This window comes from Microtus pennsylvanicus, chromosome 16 (assembly GCF_037038515.1).
Source record: "Microtus pennsylvanicus isolate mMicPen1 chromosome 16, mMicPen1.hap1, whole genome shotgun sequence".
Lineage (NCBI taxonomy): Eukaryota > Metazoa > Chordata > Mammalia > Rodentia > Cricetidae > Microtus > Microtus pennsylvanicus.
Window position 1 is genome coordinate 31,788,591 of NC_134594.1, and position 15,450 is coordinate 31,804,040.

Below are 15,450 nucleotides of genomic sequence, written 5' to 3' on the forward strand. Positions count from 1 at the left end.
GATGTGCACATTAGTAGAAATGGGTTAATTTAAGATACAAGAGCTAGCTAGCAATACAAATAAGTTAATAGACCAAGCAGTGTTTAAATTAATACAGTTTCTATAATTATTTTGGGTCTGGGTGGCCCGGAAATGAATGAGCAGTCTCTGGCAACAGAATGGCACCCAGCATCTGGGGCATGGATCAACACAAGACTAAAAAAGCATTAAAAAGAAAAAAAGAGGGCATCTAGACCACGAAAATGGGAGCCAAGCACAGTTTCTTGGTAACTTCCTTTTCCCCCCAGATAGACCCTGTTTACTGATGTCAAGCAAAGACACAGTTCCTTTAAGAAGTTTCCTGACTCAGCTTTAGTGCCGAAAACTGCACAGCTTCTTTAAAAAACTGCTTCCTGGTTCATGCTGGCAGAATTAACTCTGACTCTTTCAGGAGGTCCAGTTACGGACTATTTAAATAGGGTTTGTAAACAGAGTGCTACAACTTGGTTAATGGCAACATAGACCCTCCATCTGCCTGAAAATGGGGTTGTGTGCATGGCTTGCATCGAACAGACTTCCGCTATGTTGGACTGAGTGGAGCCACAGGCAGGACTGTGGAGTTGGTCCTAGCCACGCCCACTTAAAAACACTGCCCCTGGTCAGAAAATAATTACAGATATGCAATAAAGAGAGATCTAGATTAAAAAAAAAAAGACTTCTGAATAGGTCACAGTGTTAGATAAATGTACACTGGTTTTCTTTCTTTCATTTATTTCTCTTCCATTCTATTCCTTTCATTCTCGTGATAGGAGGCTACTTCCTACCGAAAGAGGTGTGTGAGACATTTGTTCTCTCAGAGAGAAACAGATTAAGGAAGGAGGTGTTAAGTGTGATGCTGTCCCTGATACTCATCCTCCACTGAGCCCGTTTGGTACTCAGCACCGGCATGTCTTCAACCCATCTCAATGTAGTTCCCCTTTTGTTCCTCTTTAAGATATACTTGAAGTTCTTTCTGGTGGTCTCAGCATGGGTGATCTCTATCAGGAAGACCATCTATATATTTTAAACATTTATGCATAAAATTTATAGAATTATGGGAGGGAGAGAGAATATATATGTTCTACTGACAACCAACCTTATCTTTGTTTTAAACACACCTTTCTTATTTCTACCTCTTTTTCATAGAATCAAGACAACCTCTTCTTGTTTCATTTCATCCTTTCATCACTGCGAAAATTTGTTCTGTATAGCGGCCTCTCTCCCCTTTCTCTGCCTCCTTACATAGGCCTCATCAGATCTCTCCAGCTTTGTCCCTTCTCCTTTAGTTCCTCCTCTTGTGTTACCCCCACCCTGTATTTTTAAGCATACCGTCTGCTGAAAGTCTTCTACCTCTATCTGTTTTATTCCTTATGAATTTTCCTAGCAACCTTCTTCTCCTGTGGCTCTCAAATGATAAATTCTGCAGTCAGACAGCTGAAGGACAAAGAAACATTGACTCAAGGATCTATGGCAAATCTGTCAGTCACTCTTGTCTCCCTCAATGACTGTGCAACCTAGAAACACAGCGTAGTAGTCCATGGACACAGGAACCCATCTGGTCATCACTATTTGTCAACACCTCCAAAGGGCCTGACTTTTTGTGTGAGTGTGTGTGAAAAAGCCACAGATATTCCTTTGAAGGTTTTCTGGAAGCCAGGGAGTTACCACATTCTGCAGTATTTCACTTCTAGTTCTTTAAAAAAAAGACAGAATAACCACATGCAGATGTCAAAAACCATTCCCGCAGGCAAAACAACGTGTCCATAACCATACTGAAAATGCTGCTCACTTGTAAAAACACTTGTGGCATCATGTTTCCATCCCAATAAAGACAGGAACCACATGGTGAGTAATTCCAAAATAGCATTACGACAGGCATCAAGACACAATAGGATAGCAGTAGCTGGCGTTTCAATTCAAAATCTTTTGCCTTATTATTCTTTGAAATACTCTTGCATACTAAAAACCACAAGAAATTTATTTCCAGTCCACAAGATCAAGAGTTTCAATTATGTAGATGAGGCAGGATGGCTACCTGAACATCACCCATGAATCTGAATCAGGAATTAATTTCATAATTTCAAATGAGCATGCGGCATCTCGGTGGAGAATGATGTATGGTAAGGTTGTACAACTTTATCATAGACTATGTGATAATCAAGATAATGTTCCTCCATTCATTTATTTGTTTGAAATTATAATAACTTAAAATTATTAAGCATTAAAAGAATAGAATATGAATAATTAATTTGTTACTGCAATCAGGCTTTGAGGCCATGCAGAACACATTATCAATACACACTCAAGTTCTGCTCTTTAAAATATATTTTCAAATTTTTTTTGAGAGGAAAGACATACACAACCACAAACAAATAAATATTCATAACTGGAGAAAGAACTATACACTATTTGCCATCAACATATTTCCAAACTCCTTGTGGGATGAGGTATACAGTCAAGACAACACAACTAACTTCTCATCTCTGCCCTCAAGAAGTGCTTCCTGCTCTGCCTGTTGGCCGCCCATTCCAGAGATCTCATCAACCCCTTTGGGATAGAAAATATTTCAGGCTAAGGAACTTTCATCATCAGAAATCCTCAAAGTTACATTTTGCAGGTATTTACAAATGGGAATCCAAATCGTTGATCAATAGAATGATTATTTTCGAAGGAATGCTCTGGAAGAGTTTAATTGGACACACAGACTAAAGTTAAAGCTAGAAATTAACACATGTGGGGAACAGGGTTAAAGAGAAACTTTGGAACAGGTGGTTTTGAAGACACTAATTAATAATACAGAGTTATTTCAGCTGTATTGTACAGTTTCTTAATTTAGTCTTAGGCATCTGATGGTCCGTAAGCAGGGATCAAGAAACAGATTCCATCACCAGGGTTCCATTTCCTGCGAATCAGATGGATTTGCAATTTCTCTGAAGTGATTTATCATGCTAATTTTTCATCATTTATTTCTCATTGCCATAAATGCCACATTGCAAAGAGAATGATCTAACCCTGCCCCCCCAAATCTGAAAACAACCAACAGGCTCAGAGGACTGGAGCAAATTCCCTAGTGGCTGACTAATTAAGCCTGTTCCGTTTATCTCAGCTCCAACACTGCAAGAAAGGCTGGCATGCTGGCATTTAGAGCTAGGGAATTCTTGTGTAACCAGTGTCATGTGACATCAGGATTCAGTGGGCAGAACTGTGAAATCAGAGCACAATGCTGTGAAATCAACATGAGAATTACAGGGAAATGAGGCCCCCAGCTGCTTCCTGGGCAGAAAAATGATTGGTGGCAGGCAATTAAACCGTGTGTCTGTGTTTTTAGGTCCTCATTTAAGTGAAAGGGGATTCACCCTCTAAGCAGGATGTTCTGCCCTGGGCAACCCCAATGGGCAACAACTTCAGGGTGTAGTGTGTTTTGCCAGCAACCCTCAATGCATCATTTCCAATCAGAAGGCATTTAGTGAAGCAACAGATGCAGAGGAAACCGGCTCAGACATTTTAGCTCCTGCATCCCTGATGGCTATCTCCACTCCCAAGCTCTCTCCAAAGACTGGTTTCTTGGTCCCATCCTGCTTCTTGCTCTTCCCTCCCCAAAACATTTGTTCATTTCAGTTAAAATTTAGAGAGTCTATTGCTGTGACTATTCAGTGAAAACAGCCCTTCAGTCAATGCTAAGAAAGTGACGTTTTGAGAGCTGCCCTGTGTTGGAGCTCTGAAAAGCACTCACAAGCAATTAGAAATGAATCTATCAGCAAATATCTGTCAGGCAGATACTGCGCATTACGTGGGCCAAGAGCCTCATCGTGGCTGTTTAACGCTGTTTAGATCTTTAGCCACAGAGCACAGCCAAATACAACACCAGCATACCTTTCTGTCTTTGTAGTGACACCTCATCGTGCCCTGTAAATATTGCCAATTTCAAGAAGTTGTCTGTTGTTTGTCTTCAGAATAAAAGGAACTAAAAAGCAGCTGGGGCAATCAAAGGATCTTTGGGAGAAAAGTATAGAATTATTCAAGTACTAGGAAAAGGACTGCAGAAAAGAGCTTTCGTCCAGCAATAAATAAATAAAAAAATAAAATAGGGCATTTTGATGCGAACCATCTACTGAGATTTATGTGTCGTTGGGGGAAGCATTCAATGAAGCTATTAATTAATGTGTGTCTGTGGGGTGGCTGCAAAGCAAGGGGGGCAACAAAAGAGAAGGAAGTTTATCCTACGGGTCCAGAAGGAAATATGCAAATATCAACTACAGCTCAGCATATTAAAGTGAGATAAGAGGGAAAGATAACACGTGAGGAAGAAGGAAAATTCCATGGATGGGATGTGTCTGAGGATAGCGAGGAAGAAGAAAAATTCCCTGGACGGGATGTGTCTGAGGAAAGCTAAAGGGATGGGTACACCTCTGCCAGCTCTCTGGAGGAGGGCTGTCTGAGGAAGGCTACAGGATAAAGCTCTGCCAGGGGTACCTGCAGTGCTCTGGAGGTTCTGCTAAGGGGGCAGTGCAGGCACATGAAAGGCACAGAGGAGCTGCGACTCCCTTTAGATGCAGTATTGTACTGCAAAAGCAGGGTTGCAGAGGAACAGGGTGTCATACTGATTTTCTGAAGCACATTAAAGACATTACATAGCTTTTCTAGTGAAATTTCTGGGAGAAAATAAAATCCTCTCATCTCTTAGTAAATGTGAACTGATTAGAAAATTCCTTCCTTCCTCTCTTCTTCCCTCCTTCCCTTCCTCCCTCCCTTCCTTAGCTTTTTCTCCCTTCCTCCTTCCCTCCCTTCCTTCCTTTTATCCTTCTTTCCTTCCTTCCTTCCTTCCTTCCTTCCTTCCTTCCTTCCTTCCTTCCTTCCTTCCTTTTTTCCTTCCTTCCTTCCTTCCTCCTTCCCTCCCTTCCTTCCTTTTATCCTTCTTTCCTTCCTTCCTTCCTTCCTCCCTCCCTCCCTCCCTCCCTCCCTCCCTCCCTTCCTTCCTTCCTTCCTTCCTTCTTGCCTCCCTTCCTCTCTCCCTTCCTCCCTCCCTTCCTCTTTCCCTCCATTACTCCCTTTCACCCTTTCCCTCCCTCCCCTCCTGTCTCTCTAGTTTTTGTCTTCTTTTTTTTTTTAACTTCAAGCTCATGCTTGTTCTTTCCTATAAAAATGTGAGTGCGCTGAGAAAGGGCTCAGGTGCCAAGCCAACCATCAGGGCTGTGCCTGTAATTACTCTGTGCATGTAACTGCTGCTGCTGGCAGCTGCTGTGCAGTCTCCGGTGGATGGGTAGAAGAGCACATTATGATAACATCTTTACGGGTTGCCTCCAAAGGCTCTGCAAGCTTCTTGCCTAACTGTTTGGTTTTGTGAAAGAAAAATAGGTAAAAGTGGTCAAACAACTTCATATCCCAGCTTCTGTATTACATTAAAATACGTAGTTATGTATCATCGTGAAATATGTAACTTTGGCAAACTACAAAATTGAATGAACTGTGATTGATATGATTTTTAAAAGCTTACACATGCTGCTCTAATTTATACTTTATTTTCTTTATCAAAGCTGGCGTATTATTCTATTTCAGGATAATGGAATTTTTAAAACATTTAAGCTTGGATATATGCAATTTCTTTTTACTGGTTAAACAGTAGTTCTGCTTTTTAAAAAGAAATAAACCCTGGACCCCACGTATAATTTCACTTCAATAAGTTACTGATTCAAAAGTTGGGAAACTTCCACAAATTTTTTTTCTGAAGAAAGAATTTAATGATCTATTTGTTTATTGGTGTAGAGTCGCTGTATATAATAAAGGATTCCAAAAGTAGATTTCCTTCAAACATCTAGTCTACTTTAACCACATTTCCTTTCTCCACTCACTTTCTTCCTCGCCGATTATTCCTCAGATGGTTTCCTTCCTACTTTCATGCCATACATGTGTGCATGTTTTGAAATATGTACACATAATCTGTCTTAATTAAGGTTTCTATTGCTGGGAATAGAGACCATGACCAAGGCAAGTCTTATAAAGGAAAACATTTAATTGGGATGGCAGCTTGTAGTGCTATGGATTCGGTCCATTATCATCATGGGAAGCATGGCAGCAGGCAGGCGGGCAGGGTGCTGGAGGAGCTGAGAGTCCTACATCTTGCAGGCAGCAGGAAGTCTACTGGCTGTCATACTGAGAGAAGCTTGGCTAAAAGAGACCTCAAAGCCCACCCCACAGTGACGTACTTCCTCCCACAAGGCCACAACTCCTAGTAGTGACGCTCTCTTTGGGGACCATTGTCTTTCAAACCTCCACAACCTAAGCTTCACAAATGAGAGAAAACAGCTTTATGAGTCTAACTTGGTCTACTATCATTATTTCCAGTTGTGCCCATTTTCCAAAAAATGATACATTTCTTTCTTTATGAATAAAGAAAAATCCCATTGTGAGTACTTAACACATTTTCCCTGCCCACGCTTCTATTGGCTGATCTTTAGGTTTGTTTCTTTTCTCAGGTATTGTGCAGCTTTTTCTAAATATATTCAATTTAATGTAGATTAAATACCATTATATATATTTTTTAATTTTTTTAGTGATTAACATTTAGTTAACTGAGTCCTATAAGAACATGGAGAATTATGAAATGGAAACATTATGTAAAGAATCAATTGTTAAATTTAAAAGAAATGTTATTATGAAAGCGAAAGGATTCTTTTTGTACACTAAAGGCATTGACAGTTACTAATACAGACACTAGCTTTAAGAAAAAATATGGGGTCCAGCATGCTCGGACCCTCAAGGCCGTAGTGGGCAAGAAGAAAGCCAGCTCGGGTCTTTCGGTCCAGGCTTGCAGGAAAACAGCCAGGGGCCTGCCCAGCTCCTTAATGGCACCAGGTATGTGGGCCCCAGCATTTTAAGGAAATATGGGGTAGAAATATCGGCCAGGTGGGGAGACGGGGGAGAAGTGGAATGGTTCATATACCATGGAAAACGACACATAAAGAAAGAAATGTAGACAAAGAGGAGTGGCCATATTGTGGAGGCCAGCTTGTCACCTGGGGCAGTGGTGAAGGCCGTGAGAAGTAGGGAGGAAGTCTGTTTGCCACCTGGGCCCATGATGATGTCTGAATCAAGCTGCTGCCAAGGGCCATCCATGTCTGGGTGTATGGTCCAGCCACAGCTGGGGTCTATGTTGATGTCTGTGGCAGTGTCACTTCAGAAGGTCTTAGGAACCATGTGAGATGAAATCAGAGGCCTATGTGGAGCCAGCCTGGCTGTTCACTGTTCTGGAAAAGCTGGACTTGCCCATCACTACCGCAAGAGAGCTGGCCCCTGAACTCAGAGAGAGTGCCCCCACCCCGCACCACAGGCGAGGGTGAACCCACTCTGAGGGCATGAATGTAGGAGAGCTAACTCCACCAACACACCCGAGGTGAGTGGCCCCAGCTGCTAGATCTGACCTGACTGACTAATATCCAGGCCCACAACTGGGCCTTGGGTTGACTCACCCTAGCATCTACTCCATCTTGCACCTGCTGGAGTTCCTGAAGAGATTGGTCTCTGGAAGGATACCTGCAAGATCTCCAAGACATGGGGCGGTCACAGGATAACCCAGAGTAGCTTCGGTGAGAACCCCGTGAAGATAGTGTTCAAAAAACCAGCAGCCTTGAGCCAGATCAGTGACTCATTACAACAAACATTCGACATTCAAGCTGAGGGGACAAAGAGGTTGCTATATGACACACCAAAGCTTCCAGTGCCACCTGGATGGGTGAAGTACTGATGGAGAGGCACAAGAGAGAAGGAGAAGCAGAGATTTTTCTGTTTCTAATGGTTTTGTTGTTGTTGTGTTTTGGTTTATTGGTTTATTTTATTTAATTTAAATTTATTTATTTTTGCTTTTGGTAGCTCGAATATCTTTTTCTTTCTTTCATGGTGAATACAAAAGGGATGAGGAGTGATGTAGGGGCATCTGGGAAGTAAATAGAATTGGGGTGCATGATGTGAAATCCCCAAAGATTCAATAAAGAAGTTTTTAAAAAAGAAAAGAAAAATATTAAGCATAGACGAAGCAAGAAATGCTCACATCACTGACTTCGTTGGGGAAATGACCTGGAGGCTTTCTGATGGAGTTCAAAAGCATGCCTTTAACTGTACTCAAGGAAGTTGATAGATAGTGTTGGATATTGGTAATTCAAGTAAGTCCAACAAAACAGTAATGTCTGCAAATATAAAATAATATCAAGAAGCAACAGTTAATAGTGACAACGCTTGGTATACAGGGTAAGTTTATGGATTAAACTATTGCGTTTTGGAAAAATATAAAACCTTTATAAAGTTAGCAAATGTATCTATTTTATTTAAAATGCTAAACAAGATATATAAATTACAAAACAAATGAAGGGCAAAAAAATCCAGTAGTGCCAAAGGTGCACAATTGCTTAAATACTCACCCAGTTATTTTGATTCTAGGAATGAATGAAAAGGTATACTTGCTAACTCCTGGTATATAAATATTTGCACATTGATTCTTTTCAAGAAAAAATATGAGAACCCTGAATATTGAACTAAGAACAAATACAAGTAACTCAGTGTTGTGCAATATTTTTATCACTTACGTACATAAATATGAATTACCCCTTAAGCACACTAAGGTTAGAATGCTATAAACTGCTTTAGAAGTGGTCAAAGTTGAGTGTTAATATTTTTTTGAAAAAATTTTTATTGATTTTTGTTGATCTCTACACTTTTCTCTGCTCCCCTCCCTGCCTCTCCTCTCTGCTTCAACCCTCTCCCAAGGTCCCCATGCTCCCAATTTATTCAGGAGATCTTGTCTTTTTCTACTTCCCAACTTCCCGTGATCTATATATGTCTAATGGAGTTATTTAATTCTAAGTTTATACAATTTATTTTTTAAGTTATGTTTTTTAAAAAAGTAAAATTTTAGGAAATTTAACAATCATCATTCTCTAACTATAGCTTTCAGCTTCAACCCATAGCTGACATTGCTGTGCCAAGGCATGCTCCTGTGGAGGGGATGAATATTGAATGGAAGAATATTGAATGGAGCTGACAAGAATCAATAGGAGCCTAAGGGCTAGTGTCCATTTCTGAGGCTAACACTTAGAAATCTGGAGATTTGGAGGACAAATTTGTTGTTTAGTTGCTTTTATAACTTTTGTTTTTGTGGCAGGGGTATTTTTGTTATTTATTTTTTTATTATTAGTTATTTGAGAGTTTGAAGTTTTTCTTATGGCATGCTTTGATCATATGCATCCCCAACTCTTCCCAGATCCCTGCTTCCCTATCCATACAACATCACACCTCCCCCTCCCTTTTTTTTCAAGGCAAATTTGTGCTGCCCAAATAGTTTTGGACGCTTCGGTTTTGCACATAATAAGGTGTGCTTACCCAGGCACACCCTCCTTTCCCAGCAGCTAAGAATTACTAGTCATTCTATGGCTAGGGGTGGAACTATATGCCCAACTTCCCTCTTTATACTTAGATTTTACTTGGTTTGGGCTCGTGCATGCCACCATGAATGCTATGGAGTTCCTATGTATGGCTGCCCTGAAGTGTCCAGAGTTATTTTTTTATAGTCATCTACTGTCTCTGTTTCTTACACTCTTGCTGCCTCTTCCTCCACAATGATCCTTGAGCCCTGAGAGTATGGGTGTGGTTAACAGGTGTCTGGCATCTTGTGGAAGAAGTGCTTTGTTTCATCCATTCTCTTTGGCTGGTATCCTTCACTATCATTTCAGGAATCTCCTGTAGATTCACCTATAGTGTGTTGCTGGCAGGGGAGTTGATCATGCAAACATCCTGTGTGTCAGTCCCCCATGCTGCCTATGTGAACGGAAAAGAAGAGCAGATAAATGGCCTTACTCATTGTTTTCTGTTACTTCTATGGTCTCCCTTTGCTTGCTAGCTGAAGTCTCATGGCTCTTCTTATTCTCTGAATTCCAAAATTTAGCAGCATTTTTCTTAAGTAGCCAGGGGTATTCTCTGATGCTTATAATTAAGAATTCTTCAAGTCATGAGGTTCATTTATAGAAAGCATAATGGCCATTCTTTCAAAGTCATGTCAATATCTCAGGCGTAAAACAATACTTGGTATACTGATATTTATACCAATCTCAAAATTTTGTGATCAAGGGGGCTGGAGAGATGGCTCAGAGGTTAAGAGCACTGGCTGCTCTTCCAGAGGTCCTGAGTTCAATTCCCAGCAACCACATGGTGGCTCACAACCATCTGTAATGATATCTGGTGCCCAATTCTGGCCTGCAGAGATACATGTTGACAGAGCACTGCATACATAATAAATAAATAAATATTTAAAAAAAATTTTGTGATCAAATAAGCAAAAGTTGGAAGGATATTTGGAATGAAATGTTATTCTTTTTAAAATTTATATTCTGGAAGCCCTGACCCTGGTTCTCCAGGATATGATATTATTTGGATATAAGAACCATAAAGAGGTAAATATGATTTTTAAAATGATCATGAGGGGTTTGCTCCACAATGATTGATGTTTCCATAAGAAAATGAGAGTAGGAAATAGAGGAGACATTAGACACAGAGAAATGAGCTGGCAAACTCATAGCCAGAAGGCAACCATTTGAAAGCCTATAAAGAAACCAACCCTGTATCCACCTTCATTTCCAGCTTCAAGTCTACAGAACTGAGAATTCTGCTGTTAGCCACCCAGTGTGACTGTGTGCCTGTAAGGCTGAGAAAATAAATGTAAAATTTCATGATCTAACTGTGAAACTAAACTCAGATCCACACCTAAGAATGCACTGTCCAGTCCTTGTATTGAGTCAAACACAATCAGGAAACTATGTCACAGCTGTTATAAGAATCAGAGAAAGCATTCCAAACAGTATCTTAGTGAACTATGCAATTGATTGGTGTTATTTTTCTGTCACTGAATACAAGAACAGGACAAGCACGTGTCAATATTCAAATGAAATAAATCTACTTTCAAGTTCCCAGTTCACATGACTCAATCCAACCAGGAAACCTAGTTAGAGGTTTGTTTGTCACACTCACATTTTACATTATGGTTCAGTAGATCTTAAGAAAACACTGCACTTACCTATGATTTTAGAAATAAATTACACTCCATGATTTTCCCAAATGACTTTAAAACTTTTGGCAAACTCCTAACCCAACCTGTCCTTAACTCATCCTGTCAGGGAAGCTTAGCTGCATCAGCAATGCTAAATGTAGAACCACAAAGGGGGAAGAAAACATGGGCTCTTTAATTCAGTGAAAAGTGAAGGCGAGAAAAAGTTGCTCTGGGGAAATGAATTGATTCTATTAGCTGTCTCAGTTACATTAATCCCATTAGAACACCAAACACCAAGGCTCTGCAAAAAAGAGTTTCCTGAAGCATGCTTGGGTCCATCAGCAATGGACATAATATAGATCAGACAACATACATTCTCTGGAGACTTTTTATCTCTCCTAATTCAGAGAAAGCTTAATTGAAATATTGTTATTTCTTTTCCACTCTTTAAAGAAATCCAACACCTAGTTGAGATTGTCTCCTGGATTCCCCCCCCCCCCTCTTTCTCTCTCTCGTTTATGAAAGGAGATGTTTCTGGAGTCATCTTTTCAGCTGAGTACCCAAGGTCATTTGATTTCTTATTAAGCAGCTTCACAAACTTTTGGTTCATCGAATCCAGTGGAAGAGCAAGGACACGTTTCCATCTGAGAGCAAAACTAGACTTTCCATTGATGGCTTCACTAGGAAATAGAATGGGAGTCATGCTGTGTCTTGAAAATTTAGTTGCAATTTTGAATTAGTGAATAGTTGAATATAGCACTTTAAAAATATCAGAGGAATGATGTGCTTAAGTATTGAATGTCCTTGAAAATTGCAAATTCAAATATAATGCATCTTAAAAAAAAGCTTGGCAAACATAAAATACTTAGAGACAGGTCTATACATTGACAAAATTTTATAAATTTAAAAATTATTTGTGTTGAGAATTTACAAACAACCTATCCACACTGGGAGACACTAAAATATTCAACATTGTTAGCCAGTAAGTTCTTCCCAAGTGGATCAATAATCAATATAAACAGTATTAAAAAATCAATAAAACCTTAATAGAAATTGACAAGATGACTCTAGATTTCAAATGGAAAATGAAAATACATTGAATAAGTAAAACAAGAAGCTGGAGGATTTATCTGATTCTGAGACTACCTGCCAACCTAAATACACCTATAAACATTAAGCACAGTGTGCTATTTGCATCAAGATGGGCAACATGAAAACAGGAAGGTCCAGAAATAAACTCATGGGTATGTCAGCACTGGTTTTGAACAAATTAATGTCATAATGACAACTCAAAGTTAAAAGAAAAAAATCAATAGTGTCAATCTGAAAAAAAAAAAAGCCATACCGTCCCTACCATTATGGACTCCAACTTACTGGGACCAGAATCCAAGATGATTGTTTTTCTTCCATAAGTTGTCTTGGTTTGTGGTGGTTTTATCCCAGCAGCAAAAAAGTAACTAACACAGATATCAGAATTGAACAGTTCTGCTATCCAAGGAGTCCTGTTCTGAGATAAAACAAGAGCCTCACAATCACTGGGAGAAATGTTTTTAGAGTGCTTCTGATTGAAAGAATTCATTCGGGATATATGCAGAAAATTTCATATTCAATAATAAAAACAAAGCTCACACTCCAGGACAAATAAAGAAGTTTAACCTCACTGGGTCAATCAGATTCACACTGAGGTTACTTTTAAGTTTCTTAAAGTCATTTTGATTCTCTGAATTTTAGAAATAAAAAAACCCTTAAATTTGATTCAAATTATATCATTTTTTTCCTCCCTTGGTGTCAGAAAGAATAGTATTTTTGCAAAATTCCAAACACTTTATTTATCACTGCCATGGAATCTGCCATTATCTTTCGCGCTCATCTTACCAGTCAGGGACCCAGTCAGGATGTCCATTTTTCTATATCCCTTGTTCTTTTCCAGTCTCACCTCTCTCACACTTTACTATCATCTTGAACTGTTTCAATATCTATTGACCATGAATGTTGGTGGAGGGAACATACATCATGCCAACAAGTTCCAGATCAACTCATAACTACTATGCAGTCCTTACTGTCAGCAATTTACATGGTTCCTAGTTCTTAGTTCATCATCCTGCTCTCTCTCTGTGGCAAGTCAAATCCATTCTTCTGTAAATGGTTCAGCAGTCCTTCACCATTTCTGCTGCTCTTCTAGCCTACTCTGTCTGGAATGGGGATGCCAGAAAAGCTGGGGTAAGCTTTAATTCAGGACAAAGCATTTGAATTGGCATAAGGTGAGTATTTCCTGGGCTTTGTTCCCCAGGATCATTTCAGGAACCTTCAAAAAGGTCTGGAGAAATACACAGAAGTGGGCAAGACTCACAGAAGATGCCAGTGAGAAGGACGAGAGACAGATGACCTGAGAGCAGTGTGGGAGGACATACCTTCAGTGTAAACTGGGAAACGGGTTTAACGGACAAGAGTTGCAGACAAAATCATGGAAGCATGAAAAAATAAATAAAAAAGGCCTGGGATGCAGGTGATGCTAAATGTGTAGCTTTGCTTATGTTGGCTGAAGGCACTGTGTACTTTCCCCTAGACCGAATGCATTGCTAGTTAAAACAATGCGCAGTGAGTTTCTTTTTCCACATAGTGAGTGATCATGAGACCGGAGGGTTGGAAATTGTGTGGAAGGAGCCACACTGTCTCCATGAGCATGAGATCAGCACCGTCACGTGGGCTGAACTCAGAGTGGTCCTCTAATAGGCTTTTCATGCCAACTTGATGTTTGAAATGAGATTTTTAACTTAGAGCAGAAAAGCCTATGTCGAGACTTGGAGCCTCAGCTACCAAGTACCTTCTTTCCTCCCCCCATGCTTCTGCCCTGTACACATTCTCAGAGTCTCTCCAAGGATCTTCCCTCTTGAGCAATACCTGACTTTATTCACCTTCTTTGTCCCCAACCCCGTGTTTTGGGTGGCAAGAGGCTAGTGGGAAGGAAGACCAGAGATAAGAAAGGCTGGGTTAAAATATTCCAGGGCCTCTTGGGGCCAGATAGGACATTGACTGTCACTACCCTTAGTTGTAATTCCATGACTTGAACTGCACATAACTCAATCCATGTGAGGTTCTTGCCAGCTTCTAATCTAGGCAATAAACAGATTCTATTACAAAGATTCCATTATAAGCTCCTGATGGCCAGTTGTCCACCATTATATGGGATGGAGCAGCATGGAAAGATAAGGATGATTGGTTAGACTGGACAAATGCATAATTCACATTATGTAGCACATGCGCCAAAGGTAGTGAAAGGGAACCTAGCAGCTGTTGTGCAAAGCCAATATTACTGTATTTGCTGTGTCCCCAACATAGTGGCTGGGTTAGCTCTTGTATTCAGTTGCTGAAAGCCAACGATATACTATATAATACATGAATAAATGCAATAAATGAAGAGATGAAGGTCTTAGAGGACAGAAACATATTGAATATTTTTGCACCTGGGAGCTCATTCTCAATTGCCAATGCTAGTCAATGCTGGGAAGACTCAACTCCAGCATTGGTATGGTCTAGGCAGGGGCCCAGGTCTCCAAAATGGAAAAAAAAATAGAACAATTTCTCTCTATCAAGTTGGCTGAATTTCCCCAGTTCATAATTACTTGATACTTCACAAATATCATGCACACTGTATTTTATTTTGAAATTCATGGTCAGTTTCACTTTTTTGAGTTCTGTGAACTCAGTCTACCCTCCAGTTTATTGACGAAGAAAATGAGTAAAAGCCATGCATGAAGTGTCTGCGTCTGCGCGTGCCTGTTCGTGTTCATGCATGTGTTTTTTACAGAAGCCATGAATTCTGACAGTGTTCAGAATTGTGTGCAATCACACAAAGTGACTTCAGACTAGTGAGAGGGTCTCTCTTCCATGTGCTCGCCGATAAGGGCAGTTTTGTCTGAAATGCTGTTCTCTAATCAGGGAAAGGCCGGGGAATGATGACAGAGGCTTCATCCTCTGGGTGGAGACCCAGCCAGTATGGAAAACAGTCACCTTCCAAAGGCCACAGAGGAGTCTATGCCCTCATGAGCCCCTAAAATGTAAGTGCTGAGACAGATACGGGCAGAGGATTTGGCTCTTCCAAGCTACAAATTCCGCCGTTTTGTGTTTGGGGTAATAATAGTTGGTTTCTTTTCTGCCTTCTGAGACTCTGAGCGCTGAACATATGACCTCAGCACCGGGAGTAAACTGTTCTGAGAAGTCAGTATCTTTACAGAGCACAGTCCTTGGAACCTTATTGTTTATCGCTTTGTGGTCTAATAGGGTTCCTGTTGAACCAGATAAGAGGGGCCAGGATGGTTTTAGTAAACAGACAAGTGGCAATAAGATGGATGAAGGAAGAGAAGAAGAGCTGAGGGAAGCCGTTCTTTGATGCTTCACCTTGA